Raw genomic sequence first — 12313 nt, 5'->3', positions numbered from 1 at the left:
ATGGTTGAAAAGCTCATCTGAACGGTTGAAGAAAAGGACGTGCAAATCACTGAGCTTTATAGTAAGTTGGGAGATCACGATGATGAGAACTCTACCAGGGGGTTGCCTGACAAGAGCAAAGTAAACGAAAAGGGAGAAACGTCCAAGAACAATGACGACTCGCTTGGTTCCTTATCACTCCAGCAATTGCAGGACATCATCACCAACTCAATTCGGGCTCAATATGGAGGTCCTTCTCGTGACTCCCTCACTTACTCCAAACCTTATACGAAGAGGATCGATAACTTAAGGATGCCGCTAGGGTATTAGCCACCAAATTTCCAACAATTTGAAGGTAAATGGAACCCAAAGCCACACGTCACCCACTTTGTGGAGACTTGCAATAACGTCGGGACAGAAGGCGATCACCTTGTCAAGCAGTTTGTTCGCTCGTTGAAAAGAAATGCCTTCGAGTGGTATACAGACTTAGAGCCGGAGTATGTTGCCAGTTGGGACCAAATGGAACGCGAGTTCCTTAATCGATTCTATAGTACAAGGCAGACGGTGAGCATGATGGAGCTAACTAACATGAAGCAACGAAAAGATGAACCTGCGATCGGCTACATCAATAGATGGCGCTCACTTAGCCTTGATTGCAAGGACTGACTGTCAAAGGAGTCAGCCGTTGAAATGTGCATCCAAGGCATGCACTTTGATTTGCTATACATCTTGCAAGGAATCAAGCCTCGTTCTTTCAAAGAGTTGGCTACTCGAGCCCACGACATGGAGCTAAGCTTGGCAAGGCATAAGGGAAAAAATGAGTCCCTGGTTGACCAATGAAAAAACAAAGTCTTCGGAAGCAGATTCGACAAAGTTGTGAAGAAGCCTTCCAAAGAATCAATGGTCATCAGTACTGCACCGATTAAGATCTCTACGCGGAATAAGAAAGAGTTCAATAAGGTGGAACCTCATCGAACCTACGATAGGAGTGAACCCACGTTGAAGGAGATGGAGCGAAAGACGTACCCGTTCCCAGACTCTAATATGGCGGGCATGTTAGAGAATTTGCTCGAAAACAAGATAATAGATCTTCCGGAGTGCAAGCATCCAGAAGAAATGCATCGTGTCAACGATCCGAAGTATTGTAAATATCATCGCCTCGTTAGTCACCCTATAGAGAAGTGCTTTATTCTCAAAGATTTGATAATGAACCTCGCCAAGCAAGGAAAGATTGAGCTGGACATCGGCGACGTTGCTGGAGTCAATTGCACTACCATAACATTTAGGTCGTTCGAGCCAGTTCCACTTCATTTTCACCCGATGAAAACACCGTTCTGTTTCACATAGGAGGCACGCGAACATAAGAAGACCAAAGAAGTTAAAGAATGTCCTGCTTCCATGCATATCCTCCAAGTTGCCTCTAATGCCGATGATGAAGGATGGATATTGGTCACCCGAAGAAGAACTCGCAAAGGTATGATATCAAATTCACCAATTGCCCGACCAAGCCAGAAGAAATCACCTCCACGACGAGAGGAGAATGGACGAGTACGTTTTGAGACGAAAGTCGTACCATATTCGTGGAAGCCTCTTCGCCAGAACTTGTCAATAGAACACTTGCCCACAAAACAACCGAATGTCATTTCAATGGCCACAAGTTGTGAAGTTAGCTCCGAAAGAGACGAAAAGTTTGAAGCAAGAGAAATAGGTGCAAGTCAAGTGTTAAATAAAAATGAGGTGTTGAAACAATTGGAGAGTCTACCTTTCCAACTTAGCCCCTCTGACTTGATGCAATTGCCAAAATCAACGAGATGCACACTTGTGGAGTTGCTCATCGACGTAGGAAAACACTCCACAAGCATGAAGGAATGTGGCGCGTGTGATGCATATTGTGATAACATTGACTTCAAAAGTGATGACCTCCAATTGGGCTCTAAGCCACATAATCGACCTCTTTTTGTGACAGGGTACATGCGAGAGCGGAAGTTGAATCGCATGCTCATAGACGGAGGGTCAACAGTAAATATCATGCCCAAGTCAACCATGTCTCAACTCGGCATCAATGTTGATGAGTTATCAAGGAGTCGTCTCATGATCCAAGGTTTCAACCAAGGAGAACAAAAAGCGATAGGGATGATCAGACTAGACATGGACATCGGAGAGCTAAAATCAAACACCTTGTTTCATGTCATCGATGTGAAGACCTCGTACAACTTGTTGTTGGGACGACCATGGGTACATGAAAATGGCATCATGCCATCCACTTTACACCAATTCTTCAAGTTCTATCGCGGTTGTGTGAAAACTGTGATAGGAGATACCAAACCATTCACAGAAGTTGAATCATACTTTGCGGATTCTAAATTCTACACAGATGAGGAGTCAATGAAAGAAGTCCTTCTGGCCGGAGTACCCTCTACGGGGAAAGCCACTATAATTAGGGAGAATGACGCCAAATCAAAAGATATTGGGTTTCATGGTGAAGTGTCGCAAAAAGTCTCATCTAAAGCAGCAACATCGTATGCGGAAAGAAAAGCCAGCCATGCCTTTCCGATCCTTCGCTATGTTCCGAAGTCTAGACGAAGGGAGGGGGAGTCTCCATTTGTGGGGACAAAGTCACAAGAGTGTCCACGAAAATTAGAAAAGGATGATGTGAAGTTGTTGAGGGAGGAATCAACATTGCCATTGATAAAGGTGAGCACCGAAATCCTACAAAGCAACCACTAAAGGGGTTTATCAAACCAATTCAAGGTAAGACGGAACATGGATTGCTGCATGAGAAAAGAACGAGTGAAGGGTTCGATCCTAACGCATACAAGCTGTTAGAAAACGCCGGATACGACTTTGGTTCATCAAGCTAAAAGGACGATCAAGCTGCAGCAAATATGGCGCATGAGCTCGATGAGCCACAAAAGAAGTTAAGAGATGGGCAACATTTGATTCTTCTAAAGCTGGTCTCGGTTTCGCTTCGAGCAAGCCAATCAGAATTTCAGGAAGAAGAAGGGCGGAGCGAGCCAATGTGCAACATATCAATGTAGAGGTAGTTGAAGAGAAGAGTCAAGAGGTTTAGTCAACCCCTGGCATTTCGTTGTTCGATCGCATTCGTCCAGATCCCCGAAGAGCAACATCAGAACGTATTGAAGGATCAACCACAAGGGTGTCCGTTTTTGACCGTGTGAACATAACAGCAAGTAGAGGTTCAGTTTTCAATCGCATCGGTAGTACAACCACTCGGCCTTCCGTATTCCAAAGGATGTCAAGTTCAGACAAACATAAGAGAGAGTCAAACATCATTCCACGAAAGCCTACATTGGAAAGGATCCAAGCACCTAAGGAACGACAAATATGCAAGAGGAAAACGACTTGTAGTCTAGCGGAGAGCAAAGAACTCCGAAATCTTATCCCGTCACGATGAAGAGGCATTGTGTGTTGGAAGTGGATTCCACGGATCAACTCAAAGTGAAGCAACATACCATCATATTCACTGACTAAAAAAGAGATAGCGACCTCGGTAATGGTGATGAGGATGACATTGTCCAAACCTCTTATCATATCACGGTGGCAGAAGCAAATGCCGTAGAGGAAGATGATCATGAAGATTTTGAAATTGAAGTAGACGAATCTCCTCCAGAACTTGAAGACGGGGGGCAAGCCACTATGGACGAACTTAAGGAGATTAACTTGGGAACAGAAGAATACCCAACACCTATTTTTGTGAGTGCGTCTTTAAGTTCTGAAGAAGAAAAAGAATATCTTGATCTGTTGCTCGAGTATAAAGATGTCTTTGCTTGGACATACAAAGAAATGCCCGGCCTGGACCCAAAGGTAGTAGTTCATCGACTTGCTGTCAAACCAGAGGCTCGGCCGACCAAGCAAACACAAAGACGCTTTCGAACAGAACTTCTTCCTCAAATCGAAGCAGAAGTTGATAAGTTGATTGCCGCAGGCTTCATTAGAGAGGTTCAATATCCCAAGTGGATCGCAAACATTGTTCCTGTCAAGAAAAAGAACGGACACATCCGTGTTTGTGTAGACTTTCGTGACTTAAATGAGGCATGTCCAAAAGATGATTTCCCTCTACCAATCATAGAGCTCATGGTGGATGCGGCAACTGGGCATGAGGGTTTGTCATTCATGGATGGATCATCAGGTTACAATCAGATAAGGATGGCCTTGGAGGATAAGGAACTCACTGTATTTCGAACTCCCAACGGAATTTATTGCTATAAGGTCATGTCATTCGGGTTAAAAAATGCCGGTGCAATGTACCAACGTGCTATGCATAAAATTTTCGGTGACATGCTGCACAAGTATGTAGAGTGTTATGTTGATGATTTGGTTGTCAAAACAAAAAAAAGAAGTGATCACCTGCAAGATCTACGAAGAGTGTTCGACAGGTTACGCAAATACCAGTTAAAAATGAATCATTTGAAGTGTGGCTTCGGCGTTAGTTATGGAAAATTTCTTGGATTCATCGTGAAGCATCGAGGCATCGAGTTAGACCAATCCAAAATTAAAGCCATCCAAGAAATGCTAGAGCCAAGAAATTTGCGCGAGTTAAAAGGCCTCCAATGACGACTTGCCTTTATCGGACGGTTCATATCGAACCTGGCGGGCCGTTGCCAACCATTCAGTCGACTCATGATGAAAGATTTTCCATTTGTATTAGATGAAGCTTGTCGCAATGCCTTTGAGAGCATAAAGAAATACCTGGCGAATCCTCTGGTGTTGGTGCACCTATCGCCAAGAAACCTCTTATCCTTTACATCGCGGCTCAAGAGAGATCACTTGGGGCCCTTCTTGCCCAAGAAAATGAGGCCAAAAAGGAGAAATCCTTGTACTACTTGAGTCGGACCCTCACCGGACCTGAGCTAAATTATCCGCTGATAGAGAAAATGTGTCTTGAACTCGTCTTCGCCATTCAAAAGTTGAGACATTACATGCAAGCTTACACAATGCACTTAGTGGCGCAAGCCGATCCAGTAAAGTTCATATTATCTAAACCAATTTTAACTGGGCGCATGGTGAGTGGGCGTTACCAATGAACCAATCCGACATCGTATATGTACCCGCTAAAGTAGTGAAAGGACAGGCGTTGGCCGACTTCCTGGCAAACCATCCTATTCCAGTGGATTGGGAAATCTCAGATGAATTCCCGGACGAGGAAGTCTTCCTCGCAGAGGTTCTCCCTACTTGGAAGATGTTTTTCGATGGCTCATCTAGGGCAGACGAAGCATGGGCTGGTGTTATCTTTGTTTCTACACAAAAGCAGATATTGCCTTATTCTTTCACTCTTGGGGAATTGTGCTCCAACAATGTCGCAGAGTACCAAGCCTTAATCATGGGATTGCAAACAGCGTTAGAAATTGAAATCCAAAGTCTCGAAGTGTATGGAGACTCGAAGTTGGTGATTGATTAACTGCTCACTAATTACGAGGTCAAGAAGGAAGAGTTGGTACATTATTTCCAACTCGCCACACAACTCTTGAAGGGCTTTGATAAAGTTACACTCATACATGTGCCACGAAAAGAAAATCAAATGGCAGACGCATTGGCAAACTTGGCGGCGACCTTGGCATTGTCTGGAGACGAAATTTTGGACATCCAAATTTGCCAAAGGTGGGTCGTGACAACAAAGCCTTCACTCCAATGTGCCAGTTCTCATGTAGTGTCAGTTCACACTATTGATGTTGAAGATTGGAGGCATCCCTTTATCAACTATCTTGAGCACAACCAGCTACCTGAAGATTCGAAGCAAAGGTGGAGCATCAAGCGGCAAGCACCGCGCTTCCTATACTATAAAGAAACTTTATATCGGAGGTCATTTGACGGAGTACTTTTTCGATGCTTGGGAAAAGATGAAGCGGTCAAAGCCATGGAAGAGGTTCATTCCGGAGTGTGTGGAGCACATTAGTCAGGACCGAAGTTACATTTTCAAGTAAGATGACTAGGGTATTATTGGCCCGCCATAGTCAAGGATTGTATGGAGTATGCACAAAAATGTCAAGCTTGTGAGTTTCATACCAACTTCACTCCAATGTCTAGGGAATGGATGTAATCGGACCCATCACTCCGAAATCATCGGCTGTTCATATGTACATTCTCGCATCCACGGATTCCTTCTCAAAGTGGGCAGAGGCGATACCACTGAAAGAAATAAAGAAAGAAAATGTTGTGGATTTCATTACGGGAAGCATTATACAACGCTATGGTATACCACGGTGCATCATCACAGACAACGCCAAATATTTCTCGAATACCGCAACAGAAAAGTTGAGCAAGAAATTCCACTTCAAGCTTCACTTTTCTTCGATGTACAACGCCCCGGCAAATGGTTTAGCAGAAGCATTCAATAAAACGATTTGTAACATTCTGAAGAAAACTGTCAGCAAGAAGCAGAGGGATTGGCATGAGAAATTGGGCGAAGCTCTCTGGGCTTATAGAACGACGTATCGGACAACCACAAATGCTACACCTTATTCTCTCGTCTATGGTGTCGAAGCCGTGTTACCATTAGAGAAAGAAATCCCGTCATTGAGAATCGCTTTGCAAGAAGGTCTCACAAATGAAGAAAATGTCAAGTTGCGCCTGCAAGAGTTAGAAGCTTTGGACGAGAAGAGGCTTGATGCACAACAACACCTGGAATGTTATCAAGCTCGGATGTTACACGCCTTCAACAAAGGTGTTCGACCACAGTCATTTCAAGTTGATGATTTAGTTCTTGTTGTTCGAAGACCCATCATTATGACGCACAAGTCTGGCTCCAAATTCAAGTCAAAGTGAGATGGTCCTTACGTCATCAGAGAAGTATACACCAATGGAGCTTACAAAATTGTGGCGGAAGACGGTCTGAGGATCGGTCCCATTAACGGCAAGTTCTTGAAGAAGTACCATGCTTGAAAACCTCAAAAAATGCTCCAAGTCTCCACGAGCCTAAACTACATAAGACAAGAAAAAAAAAGAGAACAAAAGAAAACAAAAATGCTCCACGCCTGCATGAGCTTAAACTGCACAAGGTACAAAAAAACCCCTTGAACTACGTGATGACTTAATTCCTTCTGTAGAAGGATACGTAAGCAGCTTGAGAATAACAATCTTAAGTTCAGTCACATCAAAATAAAAATAAGGGTTTGTCTCCCAATCATAGAGCAAATACTTATTTCACTGCGTAAATCCACTACAAGACGGGAGTTGAGCTGCCATAGAATGAAGCTTTAAAAGCGAATTGCTCGGTAAGAGAGGGATATACGGTTAACGTGGTGCCATCATGTTGCTCATCTTCAACATCGTCGAGGATAGTGATTGTCCCATCCGTGAAACTCCTAAAAGCCACCATGGTGAATGTGATGCGTAAAGCCTAAAACACTTTTATCAAGTGTTGTCAAGTCTATGAATTGACATCAGTCAAGCGATTAGGTCGTTTACGTTCTTCAAACTCTTGAAAGCCGTCATGGTGAACGTGATGCGTAAAGCCTAAAACGCTTTTATTAAGTGCTGTCAAGTCTATGAAATGAGAGCAGTCAAGCGATTAGGTCTTTTAAGTTCTTGAAACTCTTGAAAGCCACTGTCGTGAATGTGATGCGTAAAGCCTAAAACGCTTTTATTAAGTGCTGTCAAGTCTATGAAATGAGAGCAGTCAAGCGATTAGGTCTTTTACGTTCTTGAAACTCTTGAAAGCCATTGTCGTGAATGTGATGCGTAAAGCCTAAAATGCTTTTATTGAGTGCTATCAAGTATCAAGTCTGTGAAATGAGAGCAGTCAAGCGATTAAGTCGTTTACGTTCTTCAAATCCGCCGGAAATCAACGCGTCTCGAAAGCAGTCAAATTTCTAGATCGACCGTGGCGCTTAAATTGTTGTCAAAATCCTAAAAAGGAAAAAAAAGGGTCAAAGCCAAAAAAAAAACATTAAAGCATACCCGAAAAAAAAAAAAGAAAAAAAAAGCTTTAGTGGTGATACCCCATACAACATGAAAATAAACTTAACTGTGGTGGGGGCTACATCAACTTGCTCCGTGGTGATGTAGATTAGAAGAGCTTTGGTGTTGATACCCCATACAACATCATGTTTGGACCAGATATCTCTGGATACAGCACCAAGAAAGTTCATGCAATTCTCCACTACAACGGAACAAATAACTTGATCAAGAAGGACGTATCTTTTGAGACTGACCAGCTCACTCATGTTTACACCTTTATCATCCGACCAGATGCTACCTATAGCATCCTTATCGACAATATCGAGAAGCAAACTGGTAGCCTACACAGTGATTGGGATCTTCTTCCGCCAAAGGAAATCTTAGATCCCAAAGCTAAGAAGCCTGAAGATTGGGATGATGAGGAAGATGGTGAATGGACAGCCCCAACCATTCCCAACCCTGAATACAAGGGTGAATGGAAGCCAAAGAAAATTAAGAACCCCACCTACAAGGGAAAGTAGAAGGCACCAATGATTGACAACCCGAAATTCACCGATGACCCTGACCTATATGTTTTCCCCAACTTGAAATACGTTGGAATTCAATTATGGTAGGTGAAATCGGGAACTCTGTTTGACAATATTGTGATCACTGATGAGCCAGTGCATGCCAAGCAGCTCGCTGAAAGCACATGGAAAAAAAAAAGATGCTGAGAAAACAGCATTTGAAGAGGTAGAGAAGAAAGAGGCAGAGGAATCAAAGGATGATCCAGCTGATTCTGATGTTGAGAATGAGGAAGATGAAACATAAGATTACAAGAGATTAAATAGATGTTTACGGGACTATGATCTAATGAACTAAACTAATATATATGAGACATTAGTCAAACATCTCAGAAGTATAAAGTAAGAAGGACATGCGTGCAGAATGCAAAAGCATGCTCAAGTAGACAAACATGCAACTGCATTAATGCAGGCAGAGAAAAAAAACCAACACTGCTAAGCAATCAATGCTAGAGATGAATTATTAATGATCATCAATAAATGCTCAAACCATGCCAAATCAACACCAAATCAAATAAATCGACGGGAAAGTCAGTAATTTCCCTTTCTGTTGAACTAAATCTCGGAAATCATAAGGAAAGATTACTATAAAATTTGCGGAGCCCCGGAAGCTAGCTCCACAAATTCTCCAAATCAAAGTGCATACTTCAAGCTACGCTTTCAGCACGTGACGACGACATGTCTGCAGCACGACTTGAAGTGGGGGCATTTGTAGACACAAGAAATTTAATGCAGTAAATCATCTTCATTAAATGATTAAATCGACCAAGAACCCGACAAAATTACACACATGGCCCAAAAGTCAACAAAGTCAGTATGGACCCGAATAAAATTCGCGTCAGCACATAAACGGATGATCGTAATCAAAGCTATGTGATTCCGACTTTAATTGGAAATTGAATGTCATTGACGATCGAAATGGTAATCGGATATTTGATTAAAGTAATAAATTTCTTTACGGTTATAATTAAATCAATTATTGGAATCTGTTTAATTTAGTTATTCTCATAACTAATTTTAAATTAATCAGAAAATACATATTGATTTAATTATACAACTAAAGAAATATTATTATTTTAGTGTCATTAAAATATTCTATAAAATAGAATATTCTTGACACTATAAATACCATTTTCAACATAAAGAGAGAGGGGGATTTTTTTTACATTTGAGAAGAAGAGAGAAAATCATTTGAGCAAGATCACTCTCGAGAAATCCCGAAATCTCTCAAGTCCACGAAGAATCGTCAAGCTACCAAATCGCTCGTTCTTCATCAAATCCAAATCCAAACTCAAATCCACGAAGAATCGTCAAGCCACTAAATCGATCGTTCTTCATGAAATCCAAATTCAAATCAAACTCAAATTCTCAAGATCAAGTGCACGTCACCCTTGAGCCAAGTTACATATATACGGAGATAGAATCAGAGGAGTTCACAAAGAATGTAACCCCGCGTTTGATTATAAATTACATTTTATTTGTACACGTGTCTGCACTGCTTGTTTGTTTTCAGATTCTCGTTTTACAATGCACATTGTTGGTGTAAGACTTTGCAAATTCAGCATTTGAAATCTTAAGTTTATGTATGAGAATTTAATTCTAGTTTGTTTAGAAAGTACTTGTTTTGCATTTTGGGTTTTCATTGATAAAGCTATAATTTGTTATTACATGTGAAGATGCACAAATTTGATTATTAACTAAATGCTTTGATATATAGCATATCAAAGCATTAGGTTCTGCTGAAGGAAATTGTCAGTGCACTAGATACTCACTGGGAAATATGTCGCTATTTGTTATAGGTAATACAAATTACGAGGGGTGTAGTTGATACTAGATAGTATATGCATATGTTTATTATGGTCAATCTTTATCAATGAAAATTCTTATCGAGTTCACTATTAGTACTGATGCAAATTTTCAGAATTTTCTTTTCTACTATTGATTTATGTTTTGTACCTAGGGAGGGCTATCTCCTTGGTCATTCTTTTTGAAATCATTGGCATATTGATTTTGCAAAAATGGTACGTGTATTTTGCCAAAAAAGACAGTGACTGGGGATTTACCACGTTAATTCCCCTGACTGTGCTCAATGATCGCACATATGGGTTTCTTGTGAACGATACATGTGTCATTGAAGCACGTGTTGCAATGCCCAAGGCTTTTACAACCTTAGCCAACGAAAATGGCAGTTTTGCATCTGTGCAGATCTTGGATGCAGAACTACAAGTGATTGCTTTGATAGCATAACATGGTTATTGCTTGCTATCTTTGCATGTCGTCTTGAATACTGATATGTTTTTGGTCTCGGTTTTATTAATAAATTGAGGGAACTAAGCATGTCTTTTTTAGATGGGAAAAAAGAAATCCACATCTCAAATAGATGGAAATGGAAAACTAAAGGCCACATGGTGAGGATTACCTAAGTGAAGAAATTTGTGAGGATATGGAGGATAATGAGCATGAGGAAGATGGTATGAGAAGACAAGAAATGGTGGTGCTAAGAAAGTGCTAAGAAATATGATTGCACAAAGTCTAATGGATGCATTGTAGTTGCAATTAACTCTCATATATTTTGTGTAATGGTTATGATGGATAAATTTATTGTGCAATATTCTGGATGAATTTTGTTTAATATGCAGAGTTTTAACATAAATCTTTTATTTGATCCAAACAATATAATCAAAATATTTGCAAACAATTATCCCAAAAACGGGAAAATCTCGTAGTCTATAATTTAGAGAAGGTGAATGATTAATTATGTTATTAACATTTTAAATATTTATTGACAATTTTGTAAGTATGCCTACTAAAAAAGCCATTTTTCTCACAACTTACCAAACGTAAAAAATTATTTTTCACTCCACAGTACTTTTAAAAACAGTTTACCAAACGTTGTAACTGTTTTTTCTCAGAGCAAATTCAAAAGTCATTTTACTTACGGCACAGCTATACCAAATTATGTCAGTAGTATAGTTGGCTTTAGTTTGTGCCGTTTGTCTAATGTGGCCTTAATTGTTATCCAGAAAACAATTATTCTCTTAACTGGGTTACCATGTAACGCGGAGATCAACTTGGGTTATCATTTTTATAACGAGTGAATTTGCTCCTGGTAGAATCATAAAGTTTCAAAACTAATTAAACAAAAATGTTTGAGCCTTGTCATTCCAAACTCAAAGATTTTTCTCCTTACAACCCATCCATAGAACTACCAACAAGAGAGAAAATTTGATCCCCAGAACAAGATAACCAATCCATTAAAGACATCTAAAGTGTTTTTTTTTTTGGACAAGTACATCTAAAGTGTTGAACCACATAGTTAAGTACATGATGTAACTCTGGAAAGAGTTTTGTCGATTAACTCTCTCATAATTCCTGCTAATATGCATAACCGTTTCATTTCATTCTCTTCATTGCATAAATAGCATCCATTAAGATTATACCTCAACGTAGCAAGAGTAACAAGTACAATAGAGGTACATCCATCATATACGAAGTTATGAACTCTCACTCTACCTGGCACATATGGGAACAATTTCTTGCGTTGGGTAACATCGGATTTGAAGATAAAATTGAAATGCATGACTAAAAATGTAGCCGCGCCGTGACGTGAATCCCCGAAATAGCCAGCGCCAGGGACAAGCCCAAAACTCCGCGTAAGCTGCCAAAAACCCCTACATCCACACACATTGACGCACACACTCACTGATTCCGAATTTGAGAGTGTTTCCAGTGTGGGCGTGTGTTTCTTTCAAACTGAGTATCTTTCTATCGTTTGACTTCTTTCTGTACACGCGCTACCACCGCCAAACAAATTCAGCTTCCCCACGCGCTCCAGGCCCGCGCGTCACCCACTT

General features: G+C 40.8%; 1 pseudogene; it reads left to right on the top strand.

Annotated features, from left to right (window-relative positions):
- Positions 1 to 7946: 7946 nt before the first annotated feature.
- Positions 7947 to 10971, top strand: LOC126787295 (calreticulin-like; annotated as a pseudogene).
- Positions 10972 to 12313: the final 1342 nt, after the last annotated feature.

The sequence above is a fragment of the Argentina anserina genome, chromosome 3 (genome assembly GCF_933775445.1).
Source record: "Argentina anserina chromosome 3, drPotAnse1.1, whole genome shotgun sequence".
NCBI classification, from domain to species: Eukaryota; Viridiplantae; Streptophyta; class Magnoliopsida; order Rosales; family Rosaceae; genus Argentina; species Argentina anserina.
Note: the sequence above shows the minus strand (reverse complement) of the source record. Positions and strands in the feature narration are given on the sequence as shown.